Below are 13,568 nucleotides of genomic sequence, written 5' to 3'. Positions count from 1 at the left end.
GAACTTCTTCCTAATATCTAATCTAAATCTACCCTCTTTCAATTTAAAACCGTTACCCCTCATCCTATCACTACACTCCCTGTTAAAGAGTCCCTCCCCATCTTTCCTGTAAGCCCCCTTTAAGTACTGGAAGACTGCTATAAGGTCTCCCTGGAGCCTTCTCTTCTCCAGGCTAAACAACTTCAAGTCTCTCAGCCTGTCCTCATAGCAGAGGTGTTTCAGTCCTCTGATGATCTTTGTGGCCCTCCTCTGGACCCCTTCGAGCAGGTCCATGTCTGTCCTACACTGGGGACCCCAGAGCTGAACGCAGTACTCCACGTGGGGTCTCATCAGAGCGGAGTAGAGGGGGAGAATCACCTCCCTCGACCTGCTAGCTACACTTCTTTTGATGCAGCCCAGAATGCGATTGGCTTTCTGGACTGTGAGCGCACATTGCTGGCTCACATTCAGTTTTTCATCCACTGATACCCCCAAGTCCTTCTCCACAGGGCTGTTCTCAATCCATTCACCTCCCAGCCTGTATTTATGCTTGGGATTGCCCTGACCCATGTGCAGGACCTTGCATTTGGCCTTGTTGAACTTCATGAGGTTTGCATGGGCCCGCCTCTCAAGCCTGTCAAGGTCCCTCTGGATGGCATCCTTTTCTTCCAGCATGTTGACTGCACCACACAGCTTGGTGTTGTTGGCAAACTTGCTGAGGGTGTGCTCAATCCCACTGTCCATGTTGCCAACAAAGATGTTAAACAGGGCTGGTGCCAAAACTGGCCCCTGAGGAACATGTCTCATCACTGCTCTCCACTTGGACATCGAGCTGTTGACCGCAACTCTTTGACTGTGACCATCCAGCCAATTCCTTATCCACTGAGTCATCCATCCATCAAATCCATGTCTCTCCAATTTAGAAACAAGGATGTTGTGTGGGATGCTTTGCACAAGTCCAGGTAGGTCACTCCCATTTACTCTTCCTTTATCCACCAATGCTGTAACGCTGTCGTAGAAGGCCACGAAATTTGTCCGGCATGATTTGCCCTTAGTGAAGCCATGTTGGCTGTCACCAATCACCTCCTTATTTTCCATGTGCCCTAGCATAGTTACCAGGAGGATCTGCTCCATGACCTTGCCAGGCACAGAGATCATCAATGACGAAAGATCCATTTCTTTCCACAGAGCAAGAAATCAGCTCCAGAATTTAGTTTCTTCAAATACAGGAGGTCCTTACAATTAATTCTTTTGAAAAGATAAGTCACAGCCCCTTCCTCCCTTTGCATCAGATGATAGAGCTGAACAGGTATAACTTGAGGAAGGGGAACAGAAGAAAAGACAAATGTGATACATCCTGTAACAGAGAGAGCAGAACATAGTGCAGCTCTCTATTAAGCCACAGGTCCTCCAGAAGCTTTGTGGACATTTGAAACACAGCTGATTTTCAGTATTGTTCTTGCTACCATGGGGCACTTACTAAAAGCCATCCTTCTTCCTTGTGGATATTGTATTCCTCTAAAGCTAGAGTTAAAAATCTTTTGCAGGCATTTAGTCACAGTTTGGTGCCAAGGTAACCTGGGAAACCTGGAAAGTTACAGTGCACCGAAGTTTCACAGCTGCAGGAAACAAAAGGGCTTTGTTAGGTAGGCAAATCTGTGCCATTTAAATGGACCACTGCCAGAGAGTCAGACCTAGCTAACTCGCTCTGTTTTGAAATGGAAGGAAGAAGATAGGAAAGTTTCCAAGTTTTAAATTCAGCATTTTAGTAGATACATTAATATTCTTTTTAATTGTTCCAGTTCATCTGCTAGAGAATGTAGCAGTGAAACAGGTCACCTTTACCAGGTGCTTTGAAGTCATTAGCCTGCTACTCAGACTGTTTATCAACTTAGATGGTGCTGGCTGGAGAGCTGGCTGGGTGATGGCACGGTAGAGATGCTTCTTGGCATAAGCCTATGGTGGGAACATTACTTCCCCAGAGCAAAACCAGGAAACAGAGAGTACGGGTCACTCCAAAGTCATCGTCATAAAACCTTTAAAATATGCCATGTCTGGTACAACAGACATTCCTAGGATTAGGTTGGGAGGTTAGAAAAATACTCTTGGAGCTATTCCTTCAAATGTAAAGCCAAACTTTAGACTTGATCCTTCCAAGTTTTAAGCATGCTGACATTGATTCAGCGAAGCATTTAAGCATGTGCTTAGCTTAAAAATGAGTGGCCTTATTCATGTTTATTGTTTTAGTAGGTGGTGTCAGACATTTCAAGACTGAGCCCCGAACTGACACTGTTGTGACACTCATTTGAACAGAGGCTAGTTGCTGTGGGTTACAGTAGGAACTCAGATGATATTTATTGTGCTTGAAAGTTTGGGCTGATCCTGGTCTGATGTTTCAAGCACTGAGACTTGCATCAGCACTGGGGGTAGCGCAAGACACAAATGGGAATAACGCCAGTAGAAGTAACAGTAGGTGTAAAGTTTTTTATAAAGCAGTAGCATATGAATATCTGAGTTAAGTCCAGTATCAAATTAATAAAAATGTGTGGTAGGTTTATTTTCTGAGTGCCTGAGAGCCAAGTAGATGGCTTTCACAGTACAATCAACCATGTTTCTTTGTCACTGAAATTTCAGCTCAGTAAAGGGTGCCCATGAGTTGAATTTTGATCCTTAAACCTACCAAGTGGATGGCTAGGTGCTGGTGCCTGGATACAGAAGCTGCCAGACACTGAGAAACGTAAACGTCATGTTTTTCTGGCAGTGTGACCAGTGCAACCATCTTGGAGATATTTTAAAGGCCATGGTATGCAAACTGTGCCCACATGTATTTATCTAGCATTTTGTACTCAATGCCTTTTGTAATGATCCCTGATGTTCCATTGGGGTTTTTTGACCATGATCAGGTGCTAACCCATCATTTTCAAAGAAATAACGACAGTCTTCAGTCTCTTACTGAAAAATGGCAGTGCTTTGTAAAAAGCACTTCTCTGCATGTGCAGGCTATGTTTTGGGTTTTTTTCTGTTTACATTATTTTCTCTGTATCAACTTTTAAGTTCATCAGCTACTTTATTGCCAAGGCTCTCAGTATTTTACAAGTCATTATTAACAGTTTTATATATATCCTAAAAAATTCTGTCTTGTATGAACTTCATTGTCTCCCTGCTGCTTCTAAATTTCAAGAACTGAAACCTATTCTTGATGCACAATTAACATTTTCTGATCATGCATATTGTTCAAACTATGATTTTTTTTTTTTTTTTTGAGATGAAATTACTCATTTGGGAGGAAAAAATGTTACCTGGCAAGGTGATTTTAATTAGTGGGCATAAGGGAGGTGTGGTGACCAAAGGTGCATCATTACACAATAATTTGACTGAGGCCATGACTATCTGATTTATGATATGAATACTGGTTTTGTGTTTGTGATACAAACATACTATGTTAACATGTATAATTTCTGAATACCTGAGCATTACAGTTTTGGACAAGAATTATTGGCAGTTCAAGTTCACTTTCTTTTTCAGTCATTTCAGCTAGAGTGAACAGTAGGCTGTTTCTGTATCCTTTCTATCTCAAGTTGAGTTTTAGCAGATAACTCCTCCCTACAGACTCCTCTCATCCAAGCAAGCCTCATAGTACCAGGAGCTAATTCAACCTGTGGATGTGGAGAGAGGAACTCCCTAAGCATACCTGGGATGGGATTTTGTATGCAAAAAGCCAAATTGCTTTTTAGTTTATGTAAGTTTGGTAATGCAATAAAAACTGGATATATCCAGCAACAAGTTCTTGGCTACGGCTGCTTTTTTTACAGAAATGCTGTTAGTCTTTTCCTTTCTTAATAAGGCATAAAGTGTTCCCAGTTATGCTGGTTGGGATTTTGAACTTTCATTGTTTAGGACTTTCTCTGAGAATGTGGAAAATTACTAGGTAATTGCCCCTCTCTTGCTTTGTTCAGGGAGTCAAGAGCACAGATCTCTTAAATCACAGGAGAATTAAATCACAGGACAAAAAGTAGTAGATCCCTTTAGAAGGTGAAATCTTAGGTTTTGCAATGCCTAATGTCCCTTCAAGAAAAGACCCTTTGGTAGCTCCATGCCAGAAGTGTGATATATGCCTGTTAGTTTCCAGCAGAGGTGCTTAGGGAATACAAACTCCATTTGTTCAGGGCAGACATGCATGTGACCATAGGTGGCAGTTTGCTGGAGGATACTTACAGCCTGGGCAGTATTTGAGGAAGGTCCTCACTTGGACGGCAGGAAGCCCGTTACAGGTGGGAAATGGTGGTGTAAAAGAAAAAGTTCATTACAAAGGTTTTGCTTTTTAAAAGATCCTGACCCCCTGTGTTTGTATAAAGGCTGCCCAGCTTTATAATGTTATCATTTAAATGGTTCCAGAACAGGCTTTGAAAAAATCAAACTTCTCATTTGAGGTTAATGAACACAAAGTGGTCCAGTTCATGCTGTACCTTTGCTGTTACTATTGTTTCAGGGCAGCTCTCTGGAAGGCAACTGCATGCTGTCTGGCACACGATGATTCTTCTTTCTTCTGCAGGTAGTAAACCAATTTCAAGAAAACTAGAATCATATATAAAACAAGCTTAAGTTTCTGCAGAAATTTCCAGAATTTCAAAAAATTTCTAAGAGGGCATGAGCCCTGCTTTATTTTTCTTTGTTTTTTTGTTTGTTTTTTTTTCCCCCACTGTAGTTTTCTGCCTTATACTGCATTTTAACTCAGAACACTCCTCCTGGTGAATCTGAATAATAGGGTACCAGCATTTGCAACAGTGCTGCTGCTACTTTGTGACTTACTTCCACTTATGACCAGGAGCTTGCAGGAATATTCTTATCAAAGGTATATGTATGCATGCACACAGACACACAGACAGACAACTTGTACTGTTTATGCACTCATTTATTTTTCAGGCATTACAATTTAACAGACAGAGTCTAGTAAGGGGCTTCTCCTTCCATTTTAATTCTTTTTATGTAGGAGTCTGGCTTCAGAAATCCTGTCCTGGGTGTTAGAGAAGTTATTTCTAAATTCAAATTTACCAAGCGCAAAACTATTCATTGTTTCCAGCTTTCTCTGTTAATTTATCTTGCTATGTTTTCAGGTCAGACAGATGTTGGATATAGTTATGAACTTTCCTCACAATCAGAGAGCTTTAGGTCCAGTTCAGTTTTTTCCTGTATTAATTATCAAAGGTAGTATAGAGTATGTAGTAGTATGTAGAGAAGAGCTTAGATTTCTTCAAATCTTATTTTTGTATGGACATTGTGAACTTGCTACTACACCCCTCCATGGCAGCAGACAGTGCTACTGCTAAAAAAGAATTATGACTTCAGTAAAAGTATGGAGAGATGAAGAGTGTGGTAGCTGTGGGAGAGCTGTTTTGCTTTGCTACTATAGGCTGATAACTCCTGAAGAAATCCATATCACACAGAAAACCCTTCTGGCATATATTTAGGTGGCTTTAATACTAAGCGTGAGCTATTGCAATCATTCAGTATAGCTGGTATGATTGGTACCTTTCCCCCTCTCCCCTTTTCTGATATGCGTCTTATCACAGCGTATGTAATTAATACCAAGAGGAGTCTATACTGGACTGCAGTTCAGTCAGTCTTCCAGATGCGGAGATGACTAACAGGGAAGTAGTCTGCGAAATTCAGAAGGCCCGAATGCCCCAAAATGACAGCTGAGCTGCCAATGCTCATTTGCATGTTTATCATCACAAACTCACTAAACACTATCTTCTTTAAATAAAGTGACAGGAAGAGAGCGCACCAAGAGCAGTCTGCATGTGCCTTTAGTTTAAAGAATGAAACAGGAGGGAGAAGAGGTACCAAGAGGGTCTGTTTAGCCTCTGTTTGCATGGAAAGGGATCCAGATAACTCCAGGATGCACAGTGATCCTTACTCAGTGTTTATGTACTATAGGATGGCAGGCAGGTGGGAATTGCTGTGGGAATCAGACCTTAGGTGGCCAGACACACCCAAGGATTAATACCTGCACATAACACTTAGCAAGTGCAACGTGTGCTAAAAGAATCCCTTAATCCAGACAACGCTATGGAAAGAAATGGTGCATCAGCCTAGACTATCATGTAAATTATAATAATGTGCCTGGCAACCTTTTTCTTGCTTTTGATTTTGTAATCAAGTACGTACCTCTGTCCCTCACTAGACACTTTGCCAGATGCCGGCGTGTCCTGCAGCGAGATGAGCTGGCCTGGGTCCCCTTGCATTTGCAGCACCAGTGGGATCCTCCATAGCTCCAGTGTGACCTGGGCTTTGCTTGAGAGGAAAAACTACTTCCCAAGAGTTTGGGGCTGGCAGGTAACTCTCTGTGATAAGAGAGTGTTGCTTGTGGTAACTACAAAGAGAGGGCCATAAGCAGAGGGTGCTGGGGCTGACATCCCCGGCATCGCCGCCGCGGCAGGGGGAAGAGCGTCTGGTGCATCTGGCTCAGGTATAACAATTGCACCGCAAGCTGCAAATGAGAACCCCTGGGCTATCAAAGGGGATTCAAACTACTGCCTGTTTATAAAGTGCTCATGCTAGAGAATGTAGGCAGTGACAGTAACGAACAGATGGGAACAATTTAGGCCTCTAATTCTAGTCCTAGTCGCGTTGGTTTAGCACTTCCGAGTTTATAAATTGAGTACAGTAAATAAATTACATTCTCTACCACAAATAAAAGATTATTTTTTGGCACATATTTACGAATGTTTGTCAAGTCTAATTTTAAAATATAGACGGCATGGCTTCTGTTACTTCTCTGGAGACTGTTTTATACTCTGTTAATTTTACTGTCTTGGAACTTTTCCCAGTATGTCACAGACATCCTGTGGTGTTCATTTTTTCTTTTAATATAGAATTTCTCATCCAATTTAATATTTGGTTTTTTTCTCTTTGATGTTTTTACATTCTTCAGATATTTATTTGTGTCAAGCTCCCTAAAATAAGCCTGTACCTTCCCCATGTACTGAGCACCTTATGATTTGTCCCAAGAATGCATGAAGTTTGTGTGATGCTCATCTAATGAACATCCTTTTGTTCTGAAAACTGGTTCTTGACTGGCATATTGCTTTATTGCCTTGAAAAAGGTCTTCCTATATTTTGATACTGTGTGGATTTCTTACTTTTGAGATTTTTCTATAATTTGTGCCATTTACCAAAAAAAAAAAGCAAAGAACCATTTTTCGTAAACTGTGTTGGCATTGGCCCTGTGTAACTGAATGTCAGAAAGTTGTTTCAGGGACTCCTATTTTTGCTTTTCAGAACCTCCAAAGCCAACAATGAAAAAAAGGAAACATGGGTCACCACGCTGCTGCCTGGAGTGGAACACCAAATAGTGAGTATACTGCCTGTTTAATGTTTACAACTATATCACCGATGCTACCTATGACTTTTCTTACAGATTGTAGAGGAGGATATCTTTACATTGCTCAGCAGAAGAAAGAAATTCCCATTGGCTGTTTGCCTGAGATTATTCTGCACAATAGTTTTAGGGACAGTTCACAATATGTTTGCTTTAGTTACTCCTCATGTAAAAACCCAGCTCCCTCAAAACCAATTACTGCAACTAATGCTTGAAAAATCCTTAGTGCCTCATTTCATTAAAAAATAAAACTCTACATAAAATATTATTTCAAAATGTAGCTGTTGGAAAAGCAACCTTCCTTGGAACTGCAAGGAGAAATACTGATCTGGGGAGAAATTAGGAAATGTTTTCCTTGAAGATTCCCACATCTAGCACTTTTTAAGTGAAAGTGCAAAGTTTGTAAGTTTTCTTTAGTGACTTTTAAAACATTATTTAGTAGTAAAAAAACCACCTTAAGCTGCATAAGTAATAACAGTCTTGCATATAAAGGTACTTTAAGGTTTCTTCATACTTTAAAAAAGTGAAGGTAAGTTTATAACATGCTAATGTACACACAAATCGGTATTGAGATGTTCCTCCTACGTTTCCCACCAAGGACAGAGTGGAAACTATTTGAGAATTACTTAGCAATACTCTAAGTTATTATTGTACTTTTGAATGCAGGAGTTAGCTAGCACTTAAAGACCAACCACTTTGATAGGCAAAAGCGGTGCAGGTCCATCATAACCCTAGCAAGAGTTCTCCCTATGACTTTGGTCAAATTTACTGGAATCCAGGGGATTTGCACTGGTTTTGCCAGCAGAGAATCTCTCCTGTGCTTTCAGGTTATACTCCACAGGTAGATGAGATTGCAAATGCACTCCTTGTGTAGGCATATTACTGGAAGTGCCCAGAGTTAACTATTTACAAGTGGAAGGTTTCTCTCCACTGGCACTCTGTGCATGAAGGCACAACCGCACTTGGTGATCCTGCTCCCTGGTGCGCAGAGGCTGGCTCCTCGCCCTCCGGCTCTGGTGCATGGTGCACTCTGACAGAGCTGGCACAGGCAGCGGGTAGCTCCCACTCGGAGCTGGAGCTTGGAGAGGTCAGCAGAGATCTTCACCTGAGGAATACATCAGTAGTAACGTATTTGAAGATTACTTCTGTATTGTATTCCACTGTAGAGTTGCTTACTTTCTTTTAATACAAGCTTTCTGTGGCAAAAAAGGGCTGTGATGTTTAGAAGCTAAATTTCCCCATCAGTTTATTAGGTTCATGTTTAATACAACTTGCATGCAAGATACTTGTAGAAGGTGATTTCTAATGGCATACATTGAAGGTGGGCACTCATCTGAAGGTTGTCAGTGGTAGTTAGACTTCTCCTTTGCAGCTTTGAAAGCATCCCTAGCACGTTTGTTCGGGCTGTCCAAATCCTGTGATGTTTTATTTGTAAGTGTAGAGTGTTATCTAAACAACAGTTCTTTTATTCCAGTTAAAACATTGTTCCAACATGTGCTGGAGATTCAGGCTGGAAGTCATGCATTCACACTGACAAAATCTTGATTTTTTTTGAGGTACCCTTTTCTTTTTCAGAAGACTAATTAATTCAAGCACAAATTATATCTAAATTCAAAGGCACATGCAGCCCATCTTACCAAGAAATGATATGACTTGAAATAATTTTTATGTCTATTCCTCCAATGTTAATAGTATTGTTTCCCATATGAACACACACGTAATATCTGTCTTACAGTTTGAAGAGATCAGTAACACTCCTCCTCTACTACTATTATTATTTAAGGTTTTACATATGAGTACTCAGTGGGGCCCCATCGTTGAGGAGAAAATTCCCTTACTGCAGAGTTAGATTGCACCAATTTTGCAGGAAACCTGTGAACAGTTGCCAAATTAAGTTTTACAGGAGAAAATTCTCATAGAAGAGCACTCCAAAATGATTTTACCACTTGTATCTTTCTCTTTTATTAATTCTCTTTGGGACTCTTTTATTAATTCTCTTTTGGGAAGCTGGAATTACTAAAATAAGAACACATGATAGCTTAGCATAACAACCCCAAATCCTCTGTGCACCTTTCCGCAGGTGAAAAATTGGTGTCAAGAAAAAGACTGAACACCTTAGGTACAAATCATGCTTCTAAAAGCTTTTTTCTTTTTGAGGCAGAGGATTAACTCCCCCCCCCCTTCTTTCACATCTTGTCCTTCAACATTTCAGCAGTTGTAGGGAACAATCTATCAGAATTCCCGTCCCTTCTCCCTCTGTGTCCTGGTTTCAGCTGGGATGTAGTTAACTGTCTTCCTAGTAGCTGGTACAGTGCTATGTTTTGAGTTCAGTATGTGAAGAATGTTGATAACACTGATGTTTTCAGTTGTTGCTCAGTAGTGTTTAGACTACAGTCAAGGATTTTTCAGCTTCTCATGCCCAGCCAGGGCACCTGACCCAAACTGGCCAACAGTGTATTCCATACCATGGGACGTCCCATCCAGTTTAGGAACTGGGAAGTGGGGGGGGGAGGGATTCGCCGCTTGGGGACTGGCTGGGTGTCGGTCGGCGGGTGGTGAGCAATTGCCCTGCGCATCATTTGTACATTTCAATCCTTTTATTACTACTGTTGTCATTTTATTAGTGTTATCATTATCATTATTAGTTTCTTCTTTTCTGTTCTATTAAATCGTTCTTATCTCAACCCAGGAGTTTTACTTCTTTTCCTGATTTTCTCCCCCATCCCACTGGATGGGGGGGAGTGAGTGAGCGGCTGCGTGGTGCTTAGTTGCTGGCTGGGGTTAAACCACGACACTCTGCTACTACTTACTCCTGAGGAAACCCACAATGTGACTTGCAGACTGAGCTCCCTGAGCCTTGGTCTTGTAGCCACGTCAGCCCTGACACGGCATCGCCATGTGATCTTTTGGCTGCTGGCTTGGCACTTGGGATTGTACTGCTTTGGGCTGGGGCTCTGTTTGGCATTAAAGCTCAATCAGTGCAATCGAGCGCAACTAAAGCCATGACAAGCAGGTTCCCCTTGCACAATGCTTCCTCCACCGATGAACAAGACGCAGCTCTGAACAGGCAGCCTCCTGAGCGGGACCTGCCATCTGCTTTACCTCTGCATGGCAGGAGGTCAAGCCTAAAACTTCTGCAGTTTCTTAAGTTACTGCCGCACAAAATAACCTCCTGGAGAAAGGAGCCGGTTGAGCATGGCAATGTACACCCGCTCCCTCTGAACGTCCTTACTTGTCCTCAGCCACAGAATATCTTGCACCCGTTTGATGCGGTTCATAACACACCGAGGGTGTTGATGTGCAGCCAGCCAGGTGCATCACACCAGGGACACCGTGTCCTGCTGCGAGAAGGTGGCTGGTGGTGCTATGTGGTGCAGTGCCTGGCCAGGCTCAGGAGGCAGCTCCCTCCCCTAGAGCTGTTCCTGGGGCTGTTTGCAAGGGGCTCTTGCACCCACCTCTGAGCGTCTACCACTACCAGACATGAAGGCTGTCGCTCAGCCTGCCGCAGACAGACAGCATTGGGTCACACAGAAAACGGCGACGCTTCATCAGCAACAGCAAACATTTCCTCGCTGGTGACCTGCTCTCCCGTTTTTGAGTTTCGTGCTACCACAGACCTTGCACAACAGGTTCCCAGTGGGAAGGCCAACGTACAGCCAGTTGTCTGGCTGGTGGCTGACACAATAGCCCGTGCCGTGGCTGATGGAGAGGCACTGCTGTGTGCTGCTGATGCTGCTCTCTGCCAGCATGTGCTAGTGGGCTGGCCAGGAGCCGGCAGCTGTGGCTTGCTTCTCCAGGACTGCCCTTCCATAACAAGAGCCCTTTCCTCATCCGTTCGCAGCTGCCATATCACAACCGAGTTGCACATACAGGCATGATGGCAAATGCTGTCACAGACACCGGACCTCAGTTTGCAAAAGTTACAGAAGACTATTTTTATGGGAGTGCTGAAGTCTTTTCTGGTGGGATTCATCTCTCCCGACTTTCCTTTGTCAAAAACTGATCTTGCTGTCTAGCCTTCTTTCACAGCCATATCTGGAGTTCATTTCATCTCATATCTAACAGTAAGTATCTAAAATAGACTAGACAACACACACCTTTGGAAATGCTTCTTTTTCCTCCTCTGTAAAGAGAAACGAATTGAGTGGCTCATCTGGAAGTGTCTGCACTGAATCCAAGCAGTGCTGCCTTCTAAGTGGATCCTACCATCTATGCGTGACAATTAGAAGTGTCATGCCTTCTATAGATAAACTTCTTTGTATTCAACTTTAAAATACATTTATCAAAGTGCTGGTGGAATTTTTCTGGGTGCCTCATTTTGAGAACTCTGCCTGCTTTCCTGACAGACAATGGGCTTGCAGTTACCTTTCCAACAGATTTCGTTCTTCCACCTGGTTGCAGGCTGACAGCAATGATAAGTAGGGGACCCATTGCTAATGTTCATCTATATTTTTCCTCAAACTTCGCAATATCATCATAGTTAAAAGCAGTCTAAATGCAGGTTGTAATATATGTAAATTTGAAATTATCAGATGAAACAAATACTGATTTATTCTAGTGATATTCTGGTGAATGGATCTAAGCATTTTAAAAAATTCTTTTTAAAAAAAACAAACAATTAAGACATTAAGAACTAGGCAAAGATAACTCTTCTTCACCTAAGTAAAAGTATAAGAATGGACCAGTTTATCTGAAGAATAGGTCTGATTGTATTTCCTGTATTCTGAATTCTTTTAAGAGAAAGAAAGTTCCAATAAGTAAATTATTCCCTTGTGTTAAAACTAAATTAATTAAACAAGAGGTTAGCATTTAAAGACTAATGCAGGAACATCACAATTAAAAACATTATAGAAAATAACATTTTTCGGTGTTGCTTATATTCTTACTAAATGGTAGAAATGAGCTGTGTTTTGATTTGATCACTGAGTATCTGGTGATAGCATAGAGTCCTGCTGGCAAAATAGAAAAAAAAGAAACTTCACATAAAGACCCATAATAAATCAATAAATATATAATAATCACAGTAAAGTTTGTAAAATTCTATCAAACAAAATCCAATAGCAAATGTCAATATGGCAGATAAAATGATTGTCTGCAGTTAACTACCAAGCTTCAGGGGAAAGTGAGAACTTGCATATTTATGGACTTAGCAAGTTTATTATTTCTTTTAACTGTCATGACTAAATAATACATTTCCATGTATTTCATTGAGTTAATTTAATCTTTAGCAAATCTCTTGATGGATTTTTACACAGAAAAAGCTAATCAAGCCTTTTCATACAAACTTTGTCAAAGTTTGTATTTCAGGAGTTTACCTTTTGCTGGACAGAAAGGGGATGGTGGGAGAATGCTTTTTCCTTCCTGGGTTCGAAGTTTTTGAGTCATAAACCTCTTTTTTCTATCTTTTGAAGTCACTAGAAAGGTCCTTTAATTAGATGTGATTTTGTAATTCAAGTTTCTGCGAAAGCGAGCACCGTGCTGTTACATGCAACCAGATGACCAAAACCAGTTTCTTGAGACTCTGTTGATAATGCCTGGAATGACTTCTGGGTCAGGATCTTTCCTTGTGCTGGAGAGTTCCGCTCTAGAGAAGACATGAATTAGGTGAGCTAGCGCTCTGTATGTGCCCTGTTAGATGTGTGAGCTGATTTTCTACTTGTGGTTGTTTAAGATGCAAGAGCTGGGCTAGCTGTGGGTAATATGCTCACTCTTTTTGTTTGGCCTGGCTGTAGTCAGCTTGGAGGGATAGCTGTGTCATTCCACATCTCCTATTGGCACCTGCAGGAACTGCTTGTGGTTGTGTTAAATAATTCTGATTTATAATAGGCAGGGGGTCTGACAGGAGGCTGTGATTTCCCGAGGGCATCCGCTTGTCTTTAGATCTCCACGAGGGTAGCCCTCTTGCAGCTCTGCCTTGGGGTTGTGACACAGAGGGCCCATACCAAAACTGGCAGATGTCAGTATACAATTCATGCCCTTTAAGGAGCTGAGTCATCCCTTAGAATCTCTGCTGACCCTCAGCAAAGGCACCGAGAAGTGCAAATTACTCAGGCTGCAGATAAGACGCTTCGAAAAACTGAGTCTGCTCACTCAAGGCTCTTGTGTGTGAGCCGAGCCACTCTGTGGCTGGTGGCTGGGTGGTAGGGAGTCCCCTTTGTAGGATTGATAGAAGCAGCTTTAGTGTTTAGACTTCAGGGGAAAAAACAAG

This window comes from Haliaeetus albicilla, chromosome 19, assembly GCF_947461875.1.
Source record: "Haliaeetus albicilla chromosome 19, bHalAlb1.1, whole genome shotgun sequence".
Taxonomy (NCBI): Eukaryota; Metazoa; Chordata; class Aves; order Accipitriformes; family Accipitridae; genus Haliaeetus; species Haliaeetus albicilla.
This window is presented reverse-complemented; position numbering follows the sequence as displayed.